Consider the following 12,548-nt stretch of genomic DNA (forward strand, 5'->3'; position numbering starts at 1 on the left):
TCCCTCTGTCTTTTTAGATTGGATAACTTCAATTCATTTATTTCCATGTTTACTGTCTTTTTGCTCTATCATTTCCAACCTGCTGTTAAGTCCATTGAGCTATATTTTTTATTTCAGATATTTTATCTTTCAGTTCTAGAAGTGACAAGGATTTTGCTATTGTTTAATATTTCTATGTTAGGATTTCTTATCTTTTCACTCATTATGAACTCAGTTATCTTTATATTTTTGAGCATCATTGTAATAGCTACTTTAAAAGCCTTGTCTGCTAATCTCACATTTGGGGTTTTCCCTGGATATTGTGAACGTTTTATTGTGGCAACTCTGGATTCTGTTATTTCTTTCAAAGAATATTAGTCATTTTATGGCAGTCAGTTAAATTGGCTGGAACTCTAGCTACAAATTCTGCATTTGACAGTAGTAGAATCTCACTTCCATACTTGGAATCTCATTCTTGAAACCATAAAGCCTGATGGTTTTCTATCTACGTTTCAGCCTGCAGAGCTTAGATTGGGGCCTGCCATCAGGCTAAGCTTCTTTAAACATTTGGAAGCTCATCTAGCATTCTCTTCTTCCAAGTGTTGACTCCTCTCCAGTATTTCCCGGTTTCGTCACTTTCAAGTATCTTCAGGTATTTTTTCTTTATATTTTGTCCAGTGTTTACAAGTATAACCTACTGTAGGGTGAGTCCAATAGGAGCTACTTGGCTATTACAAGTAGACACCATGAGTGAGGAGCAAGCTTTGTGTGGTTATCTATTGGTACTAGGAAGCAATTTATTCTACAGCACGATTTAGGTACCAACTGCAGTATTTTGTCTTGATTCAAAAATATTTAGTTTGTTTTAAAAGCAGAGTTTCTTGAACTTTTATATTTAAGGTGCTATAATTATTAAAAATAAAATGTCATTTTTTATTGGCTTGCATAAATTTTCTGTTGGACACTGATCTTGCAAAATAAAATTTATGAGGCATGGCACTTTTCAGAAAAGTAACCCCTGCAAAGGGGTGAAAGATTATTTTATTCATCACTGATTTTCCTAATACGAGTACCATACCTTTCTGCCCATTAAAATACCCTTGAAACATCCTAATTTTTTTCCTCACAATTTAAATCATTGTAGACATTTTGTATGTCCCTATTTTATGCTTTTAAGACTTAGAACTTTTAACCAAATCAGTTAATTGTTTGCATAACTATTTTGTTTCATTAGAGAATGGTTGCTGGCAGGTTTTCTCTCTTCTTCAATCTACAGGTACTTCTTCCAATTGAAGGATCCTGGATTGATAAAGCTAATTTTATTTCAAACAATTCAAAAGCATTAGAATAGCAATAAAATAGCTTTTGCTTTTAACTTTTATTTATTTAACATTTACTGAGAAATTACTGAGCTGCTACTGTTTGCAAATCCATCATGTTACTCTTATATTTGATAGGCAAAAGCAGGGCTATCTGGGGTTCACATATTCAAACCGGCAGTTGATAAAACACACAAAGATTCTAGAAGACTATATAACATTGCCCAACTTTCCACCCTGGGATTATGTACTTTAACATATTTAAAAAACTCTCAATACAAGTTGGGGATTTGGATAATTGCCAAGATTCTATTTGGGTTCAGGTTCTCAATTTTCCATCCTTAAACATCTCCCTGCCTTTTAAGATAAACAGAGAAGCTTTGTTACCATTCATCACCTATCTCTTTTTCCATCCTCTCCTTTACTCTATATCCTTTTTCTTTCTCACCCTTGCGGTTCCACCTTCTTTGGCTGGCTATCAATTCTGCTCCCCATGTCTCCCTACTGCAACAGCGCAGGTTATTATAGGTTCCTTTTTATAGGGGGAAGCGTGAAAGAGAAGAGAAACCAATTCTGCCCTCCGGGTGTGGGATCTGGGAGACGATTTTTTTCCCACTGCCTACGTTAATTATTCTATTGGCATTACGCAAAGGAGTCTGCACCCACCCTTCTCTTCTCACCCGGTATGTGTTCTAACCTGATAGAAGAAAGGAGAATGAGAAAAAAAAGCAAAAACATTGTGACACCTACACCAGCTATTGCAATAGGCGCCGCGGATCAACAGTGAATGAAAACGAGGCCCAGTGGGAAGTCAGGCATGGATACAAATCATTTTAACACAAGGTGGAAGAGAGCAGAGTGACCGCTCAACATAATCAAGTATCTGGAAAGAAACACTCGCTCTGCTACTTTGCCTGAAGGGTTTCTGGAAAGTTTTTTTAACACAAGGATAGGACATTTATTTGAACTGAATCACGCCCGGAGCCCTTAGTATTAGCAGTTCTTCCTGCCTGCAGTGTCCTTTCCCCAGCTCTTTCTTTGCACAACTGACAGCTACTCTTCCAGTATTAACCTACGTGGTAACCAATGACAGGGCTCTTCAAAACCACGTGTTCTCTGATGATAAACTCGACCGTTCTGTATCACGGCTCCCTCTTCATTTTCTTCCTAGAGTTAATCACCTTCTTTATTGACGCATTTTATCATTTTTTGTATTGTAAGCTCCCTGAGGGCAGGAATCTGAGACGTATTCACTGCTATATCCCTGGTGCCTAGCCTCATATCTAGTATGTAGTAGATGCTGAATAAATATTTATTGACTAAGTACATTGTAATATAGTTACTTGCTTGTATGTCTACATCCTCTCCATTAGATTGTGAACCTCTAAAGTTAATCCTGTTGTATTCATTTTGCCACTTCATTTTTCTACAGCAGTTCCTCCTGCTCACTCCCACATGGTAGGTGCTTGACAAGTTCTTTTTGCATCAATAAATTAATACACAAATTGTTACTTATTCTGCCTTTATCCACTACTTTTGTTGTAAGGAAGGTAAAGAAATTCTAGGCTGTAATTTTTTAATTTATCAAAAAGTTGAAGGGAAAAATAAGTTGTGTTTCTCTAAGTTGAGCACAAATAGTTTTGTCATCTCACAGGAGGAAAAACAAAGAAAACCTTTGAGGCCCTGTTCTACATTTGATTGGGGATAAAATAGTGACAAAGTGAAGTATTCAAGAATGTGACCGCTAAATAGAACCCTGTTGAAAAATGTTTTGATTTTTATCCTTGGACATATCTTGAGAGGTTAGCAGTTTATAAGGAGACCGGAGGTGACATTTCTGCCCTGCCAATGTTTGGTCCATTCCCTTTGCCTCAAATGTGGCAAACATCTCAGATTTAGTCCTTGATGTCCCAGTTGGAAGATGACTTTGTGAGGCCCTTCAAGTGGCATGTGTACCAGGCATGAAGATGAGTCAGAGACAACAGAAGTGTAAACTGTTAAGATTAAGTAAGCGCTGTTTGAGTACAATAAATCTACACTTGGTCATAATAACTTTTTTTTTTTTAGTTGTATGCCTTAGTACAACTTTTTAAAGTCTAGTACCCATTTCCTGTCATAATAATCTTAGAATCCTTCACCACAAAACTGCTATAATAGTCAATTGAATGGTAGTTAAACATTTGGCCAGAACCTGTGCGGTGAGTCAATTCAAAAAGAATAAATACTGAACACCTACTATGTGCACAGCCAGAATCAAATAGATATCACTGGCTCCCTCATTATATGCAGTCTAGTGGGAGATGCTGACATAGAAGCAGGCAATTATAGTTCCACTTGGTAAGTGCTAAAATAGGACATAGGGCGGTGCCATGATCGCTCCTAGAAGGGGCCCCTAATCCATACGTGGCCAAGCAGTGCTTCCCACAGTGACTTATCGAATGCTAAAAAGATATCCTGATGCTGGCTGAGTTTTTTTCAAAAGAATCCGTATCTTCAGGATAGGTTTTCTTTAAGCACTGCCATCGCATTCTTATTTATCAACTTTTTTCTTAGAATACTCATTCGTGATTACATCAATCTATTCTATGTTTGTATTGAACTGGTGCTCACATAACAAAGCCATCTCTGAACCCCAGGTTATGAGAGTTTCCTGCTGCTAAAAATACACATGTTAAGGGTAGTTTCGTCCTTCAGAAACTAATTTTTCAGTCTATGAGAATCATGACTGACCGGCTTTACATCTTTAATTATTATAGCAAGTATCTGCTACATCACAATTTTGGAATTGGTGGGGTTTGAATTTTATAACATGAACTAAACTTGCTATAGAAAAACAATATTCACAATGCTAATTTTGTAAAGCACAGGTAAGCATATGAGAAAAGCACAAGTCACATCAGGATAATAACAAGTCATAATGCGACAGATCTAGAGAAAAATTGGCCATTGGAAATACCGTCGTCAGAGTAAAAAGCTCTGTCTATCCTAATTACAGGACCCACTGCTATTGAGCACTCACTCTGTCCCCATCACCATGGCAACTATAATTTATTGTATGTATTGGCTTAGATGTGTTTCTTCACCACTCACATGAGAGTTCTTTGAGAGTCAGGATCAAGTCTTGGAAGCCTAACACCTAACATGGTAACACAGCTCTGGTACATAATGTAGGTTCAATCAACGTTGTCAAATAATTCTCTGGTTGGTTGAACAATTCATTAAAAGTGCTGAACACTGTGCAAATGTAAATAGCTCCATGAAAGTAGATATCTCTGTTTGTTTTGCCTACATTTGATTCCAGAGTACCAAAAACACTCAATAAGCTTTTATTGATGAGTATATATGGTAACTCACATCTATGTAGTATAAGGTGTGGTCTCTATAGACAAAATTTTATCAACAGAGTGAGTATCCTGCAGATATTTTAAGGCTGCTTAGGGCTCAGGAAGCACCCACAGAGGCTACTTAATTCACTTATTCTCTCATCTTGGTTAAAGAGGAGAAACTTCCTTTACCCAGATATTCCCTTTGTTTATCCACTTTGGGGGTGAGGAATGAACTTCAGCAACGAGCAGTGGAAAGTACATCTTGCATGAGTAGAAAAATAAGAAATCGAGTTTTTCAGACTCCTACCAAGAAACATAGTTTACTTATTTAGGGTGGAATTTTATTTGCACAGCAAGATCTATCCAGCCAGGATTAGAGCCATGTGAGAAAGAAAAAAAAAAAATCTCAACCACCACAACACTGGCAAAAAAACACATTTTCACAGGTTAGCAATACAGCAAAACATTTTTCATTCTTGCCTCAAATTTTTGGCACCACCAAGGGACAATTTTCTAAAGTCAAAGGGAAGAGCAAAGAGGAGAATGGGAATATGCAAGCGGGGTGATCATAAACATTGGAAAAGGATCAATATTGCTAGATGCTGCTCAGAGGCCTGATACCTAAGGAGTGCTTAAGCAGCGTTTCTTGCTTGCTCGCTTCCTGTGTCTGTTTCTTTCTTCCCTTTTTACTGAAAGGCATATTTTCCTATCCATTAAGATTTATGGTTTTCTGCCAACCACTTCACTGGAACAAGTTTTCCCTTTAATTTAACAATGCACATATTAGACTGTAATGTACCCATAAAAGCTTCTTTTTAGATAGTGCTCACAAAATGCATTTCTTTAGGACTCGAGACGAACAGGAATACAGTCTATGCCATTTGGAAACAAGTAGCTCCCACTTATTTATTAGCAAGTATGTTAGGGCCGTCATCTCACCAGGTCACATTCAATGAATTAAACATCTCCAGGTTCTGACAACCAGATACTCTAAGGGTTTTCGAGAAAAATAAGACTGTCACTGATTTTTCTGGCTCATTTGAGCTCTGTATGGCTTACCCGTTAGCTGGACTCCAAGAAGTAAGTATTCATCTTCATTTTCCCCTTGTTGCCAGACCCAGGGTCTGTGTGGCATTTGCCTTAACACACCAAAAAAAAAAAAAAAAAGAAGGATTAAAAAGGGATTTAAGAAAAGAGAAAATTTCTTAATCATGGTTTCATAACTGTTGGTGAACAGTTGGTTTAAATTTCCAAATAACTCTTTTCAAAAGGTTAGTATCAAAACACATGCAAAAAATAAAAGTCTAAATAAAGCACAATAAATTATTTCACTGCTAAGGTATTAGATTTCAAAGAGAGAAGAGAGTACACATAAGGATATTAGAGTGGACTATACTGGATCTTTGGGAATTGCTGTCAGATATTGATGAAAACAGAGAGACTGTAGGAGATCAGATAAAAGAGAGAAATGATTACATTTGGAAGAACAATGTGAAATACGTGGCCAACAGAGATTTCAAATGTAAGCTAATAGCAATCCACGAAAGAACAAAGTCCCACATCTTTAACCACATTTACAATCATTCAGCATCTGTAAAAATTTTTACATAGCATTTTTCCTCATTTCAAAATTTGCAAAATACATATTTAATAGGTTTAGCATGTCAGTCAGTAATTTTGTCCACAGGCAGTGAAAAGGATTTGCGTTCTTAAAAAAACTGAGTTGGGTTTTGAGGCCGCTGCCCTCTCAGCTTTGTGCCTAGCCAGCTGCCCTCAGGGCGGATTCTCCGCCCACAGGCGCTGTGAACACGGTCTTCTGTGTATTTCAGCATGCGCGCTGCTGAGAAAAACTATCATCTTATATTTTCATCTCCTCTCTCCCAAGTTTCACACTCTCTTAACTTGGAATTGGAAGAGGCCATTTTTCAAATTGCTTACTGTCTTCCTTCTCTGACCAAAAATCACCAAAGTGATGGGAGATGTACCTAGAACATGTTCTCTTATCTGGAGAGGAGTATTAACCGTTAGATCCAGAGTGAGCGAAGATTACTCAAACTGAAACAAAATTTGAGAAAAAATTGGTAAGCCAGCTGGGACAGGAACCGGGAGACTAAGTTGGGTCAGCCAGCTCTCCACAGGCAGGACTGCCTGCTACACCTGACACTGAAAGCCCCCTTGCGATGATGTCATTGTGTTGCAATAAGCTGAAGGGGTCACAGCATGAGTAGCCGTCTGGTCCATTTCAGTTATATGATGTCACTTCATTACATGATGCAAGCTTTTCAAATTGCCCCCAGTTGCATTCGGTCCTTTTTTTCCTATCCCTAGTTGCCTGTATTTGCACCAAGTGAACAATTAAAAAAAAAATTACAAAGATAGTAGATAGTATCAAAGGCATGTTAGGACAGCATCCTGAACCAATTAATTAATAACATAAATCGTATCCCTTCTATATCTTAGCGTCTATTACAGCAGAGATTTGCTTCAGGATGGAGCATGAGTGCCTCAATTAAGGGGCATCAGCACCTCAATTCGTAGCTGGTCAGTTATGGATTGGAAACCTTTCTTTCCTATTTGGTGGACAATAGAAAAACAATACAAAAAGAATTTTGAATGTGAAAACTTCTCAGTGCTACCCCAATTTTACTATCACTTATAAACCCTAAACTGGTCTGATATCAAAACTTTATTTGCTGTTGCATAAACAGAGATTAGGAAGGCTTTTCCACTCAGCTCATTTTATCTGTCATTTGTAACAACTCCATATTTTCTCCATGCTTATGTGACTCTCTACTCCAGACGTTCTTAAGGAAATAACCATGCCTTGCAGTTGAACTACAAAAATAATTATGAATATGTTGTATGACATGGAGAGTTTTCTTAGTGGAAAACAGAGTAGAAAGGGGGTTTATTTTCTTAATTTGCTTTCTCAGATATAAAGTCTTTCCAAATTCACTGGAAGTCGAAAACATGGCTAACAGTAATATTGCATTCTTAGAGAATTTATATCTGTTGGCGCTTTTCAGCAATCTCCCTGGGACAGATTTTTGAATGTGTTTCAATCTTGATTACAGTCTACACAATGAACAAAAAGTATTTCTACACAATGGCAAATCCTAACTGAAAATAATATTGTTTCAGTTTGCAAAAAAAAAAAATGATTTTTCAATAAAGCCTTTCACTTTGTATTTTGAAATAAAAAACAAGTACTAGAAAGAATTAGTGTCTTCCTCATAACAAGTTATATTTTCACCTGCGACGACTTAGGTGGCACAATAGCAAAGATGTGGATAAAACAACCTTTTAGTTAAATGTCTTGCAATTCTATAATGGATTGATGTCACTGTTCTTCGGGTGTTTTTCTTCCCTGGGTCTCTCATCACATTCTAGTTTCCAGGAATATAACAATTTAACATTGTGGTTAAGTGAAAGTTCTCTAGGGTGAGACAGCCTGGGCCTGAGTCCTCAGTCAATCCTTTAGTAACTGTGACCTTGGCCTAGCTACTCGACCTTCCTGGGCCTCGGTTTCCTTATCTATAAAATAGTGACAATATTCCTTCCATCACAAAACTGTTGTGAAATTGAGACGATGTGCATAAGTGCTTCACTCACCGCCAAGAATATGGTAATTGCACTATATTTAATATTAAATTGGCAAAGTTTTAATAATAAGAATGATTTTATGCTGCTTTAAGCAATCTGGCTATGAAAAACTATAAGCCTTTTAAAAATACGAAACCCCTTTTTCCTCCCTCGCCAGGACAAGACCCTCAGACTGCTAGCACGTGGCCACTGCTCATGACCTTGCCCTATACCCGGTCAGTGTGTTATTACTCTTGTTTCAAGTAAGTCCAACCTTCTCTCCTCTTACACCCAAACACCCCTCAGTGGTCTGAGCCCTCCGTACCCTCAGGAGCAGAAGGACTTTCTCCCAATGTTTTATTGTATTTTCACTCTTCCCTAATGACCACTCATCAAATCCAAGTTTATTATCACGGAACTATTATTGTTCTAAATTAAATTCCAAAGAAAAACAATACCAGTAGATTTCTTTTCACTTACTGTATTATCAAACAACATAAAACATAGGTCTAACCAAACACGTGTCCTCAGTCTATGAAGAAATGCCCGTAGATTGACCTGCAAATTTCGTTTCATATCACTGACTCCTCTAAGAAAAACAAACAAAATAAGAACAGTCCCTTCTGATTACCTTTGAAGAACCTCCCTCATGTGGTGGAGATGTGTTCGGCTATAAGGTTCTTTAAATGGCTGTTTTTAGTTGGTTTCTACTTTTTAAATTGTCTGGTTCTATTCACTTTATGGGTGTTATATATGAAAATATTCAGCTTTCAAAAGCTCATAGATGTCAGTTATCTATTGCTACATAAAAAAAACTACTTTAAAACCTAGTGACTTAAAGGAATGACCACTTTATTTGTTCAGCCATTTGGGCTGGGCTCAGCTGGCAAGTTCTTCTGCTTATGTCACCGAGGGTCACTTATGAAGCCACAGTCACCCACTGACATCTCTGGAGGTTTGTGGTCCCAGTCAGCTAGGCCACATGTCTCCAGCAGGATCATCTGGGCTGGTGGCTAGATCCCAAGAGTGCTAGAGCAGGAAGCTGCAAGACCTCTTAAGACAAGTTCACACATCATCACTTCCACTGCATTCTATTGGTCAAGACAAGTCACGTGGCCAAGCCTAGAGTCATGCATACACAGCGAAGAATTATAGCAGCCATATTGCAAATAATCTACCATATCACTAAACCTTTATAAAAATAAATTAAGGCAAGCTTAATTCATGCTCATCTTCCTGATTCATTTAGCTGACATTTTTTTTACTCTATACTGTGTGCCAAGTGCTAGTGATACAAAATGGGAGATATATATATATATATATATATATATATATATATATATATATATATATATATATATATAAATCTTGCTCTAAGGGGTTTCATCTTTGCCAGAGAAGAACGTAGTAGACTTCCCGGATGGTGAGTGTCTTGATGACCATGTGGTGTGGTTAGTGTTTTCAGCTGAACCGCTGAACCTGGCCAGGTATTCCAGAGATGTGTGCCATTCATCACAAAATGGACTGAGCAGGTAGGTTTACATGTGTTGTTTATAAACCCAACCTCACTACAACAATATAATAGGATCAGGCAAGTCATGATATATTTTTTGCTGAGACCAAGTCAATTACCTTGTCATCACACTTGAATGGCAAAGCAGATTTTTGATCCCCGTTTGAGTCAGATTAGGGTAGTTGTTATGAGCTTGGCTTTTACAAAATGATGATGATGATGATGATGATGCATCTCAGTATCCTCACTATAAAATACCTCATACAATAATATTGTGGAATAGAGAAAAGAAAATGTATCAAAATCTTCATTTTCATACATAACAGTATTGTGTTTTAACTAATGAAGAAAAAGGACCCTCTTTCGGAACTGTTTGAATAAAGATCTGGAATTTAAACTTACTTCAGTGTCCACAGTTTCTCTCCTTTACCATCTGCTCTTTAAGGACCTTGGAAAAACCACATAAAAATTAATAGAATGTTGCAGATATAGTATACTGGTTTGAATTAGGAGTCAACTTTCTTTTCTTGGAACATTTTTTTTACTGGACAAAGCATGAAAAAAAAAGTGTGTGTGTGTGTGTGTGTGTGTGTGTGTGTGTGTGTGTGTGTGTGTATTTACTGTGATGGTCACAAATGACTCCAGATTTTCTTTCTTTCTCATATAAACCCAGCTTTCTTGTAATGGGATGTTTTTTAAACCCCTCGCTCCCCAATAGGTATTGAGCACGGTACAAGAGGAAGAGAGAATACCCAGCTGACATACCCCAAATTCATTCCAGGGTAAAACTCTGCCAACCCAGAGACAGGCACCAAAATGTATGATGTCAAAAAGAAGGTCATATTTAAGTGTTTTCAGGAAAGATATTCCAGGAGCCTTGTAGTATAGGGCCACATTTCCAATTTAAGAATTAGTTTTCAGCTATTCCAAAGTTGCGACACCATACCAATTAAATAATAAAACATCTCTCTGCACTTATGGTCATGACCAACCAAGGCCAGGACGTTCTTACAGCAGACAATGCCTGACTCTTAAATTGTGATTGTTAGGCTTTGGTTGGTTATGTCATCACTTGAGCATTATTTAAGTATGTTTCTCCTTTTAATTCAATTTCCTGTTTTGTTTTCTCAAAACCATAAATTGTCTTTCAAGCAAGTTTACAAAATGCATATTGTTCTCCCTTGAGACCTGTGCTGCTCCTCAGCTGGTCATTGCCTGCCAAATGACATGTTTTTTTAAAAAGTTTTCCCTTTACTGGTTTTGCATAATGGTTGCAACAATTCTCGAGTAATGAAAAAAGAATGAAGAATGTGTGTCCTTTCCAGCACATAGCCACAATGTTAATGTTAAAACAAAGCAAAATAAAGCAAAACAAAAACCCACCCTAAAAGTGATCTGGACACCCAGCCATCCTCCCCTCAGCTCCCTTATTTGGATTCAAGATGTTCCCTATCTTCTTTCCTCTTATTCAAAATAAACTATGCTCAGAGAAAATCTGCCATGGAGTACATATGTGGTGATGTTCTTGGTGCCTGGGTTGGACCTTACAGCACCACTACCAACAAGTGTAGAATTCATGGGGGACATGGCTTACTTTCTCTGCGCCTGTATTGTCTCATTTGTAAACTAGGAATAGTGGGGCTTACTTCACTGGATCGTTCTGAAAATTAAAGGGAAGTCACGCAAGAGTACCTCACACCGTTTGAGTTGAATTAAATAGAGATCTGTTGTCTGCTTCACCATTTTCTGCCCTCAAGTCACAGTGGGCAGATGGAGTGTGGGCAGTGATGAAAGACAACCACATGGGGAGACACACCGACAGAGTGCCAGATCCCACCTTGCTGGATGCTGGGTAACGCATATGCATAAAATCGGGCCTTCACTCCTTTTTCTATCTACAACAGCACAGAATAGGCACTAATTATGGTCTGCTGAATTTTGTATTGTCCACACATGTATTACCGGGCACCGTAACCTGTCAATAGGGGTTAGTGAACCATAGCTTGTGGGCCAAATCAGACCCACTGCCTATTTTTGTAAATAAAGTTTTATTGGGACAGAGCCACACCCATTTATTGTTTAATGATGTTCTGGGGTTACAACAGAGAGTTGAGCATTTATAGCTGACAAGTCCCCTGATGACCCACAGAGCCAAAAACAGTTACCATCTGGCCCTGGTCCTATGTAGAAATTTTACCAAACTTTGGCCTATGGAATCAAGTTATCAGTTCACTCCTGCCTGAAGAGAGGCTCTCCTGATGAGTCCCTGATTTAGGGGCCACGCACTTATCTGAGGATTATGTTTTAATGTAATTGTTTCATTTTCTCGTGGACATTATTAGCTTACTGCTTTTTAAATGGAGAACATGATTTTATTGAAAAAAGAAAGAGTGCCTATGACATGCAGAGAAAATTTACTATCACCAGTGGCCATCTCGGAAAGACAAGTGAAGGGGACCATAACGCAGAGAAGACCAGGATCCCTGATGCCAGCCTCTCTATGCTCACTGTCAGTGTCACGGCAACACTGGGGTCACAACAGGATGACAAATGAAAATCACTGACTTCATTTTCATTCCCAGCTTTTCCCTGGGTCTAGGTGTCTACCCTGGACTCATGAATAATGTCATCACACAAAGACACTAGGCAACCTGACAAGAGACAGGTTCATGGAAAGCTGACTTGTAGATGACAGCCCTCACTGTACTGTTTGCTCTACATCAGAGCTGACACCCCGGCTTTGGCATAATATTGTGTACATGTGCCCCTAATTCTCCACGGTCACTTTCTGGGTGCTGGAACCCATTTGCAGCTGTGGTTGGCTGATCC

General features: G+C 38.2%; 1 long non-coding RNA gene across 1 annotated transcript in view; it reads right to left on the bottom strand.

Annotated features, from left to right (window-relative positions):
• LOC109381170 (uncharacterized) overlaps window positions 1–12,548 on the bottom strand; it is a 442,425-nt gene that overhangs the window by 331,169 nt on the left and 98,708 nt on the right. Inside the window, exon 3 of the long non-coding RNA XR_002123647.1 lies at window positions 5,684–5,763. This is a non-coding gene — a long non-coding RNA (uncharacterized LOC109381170). The remainder of the gene's footprint in view (window positions 1–5,683; window positions 5,764–12,548) is intronic.

This window comes from Hipposideros armiger, unplaced genomic scaffold, assembly GCF_001890085.2.
Source record: "Hipposideros armiger isolate ML-2016 unplaced genomic scaffold, ASM189008v1 scaffold_45, whole genome shotgun sequence".
In the NCBI taxonomy this organism is placed as follows: Eukaryota; Metazoa; Chordata; class Mammalia; order Chiroptera; family Hipposideridae; genus Hipposideros; species Hipposideros armiger.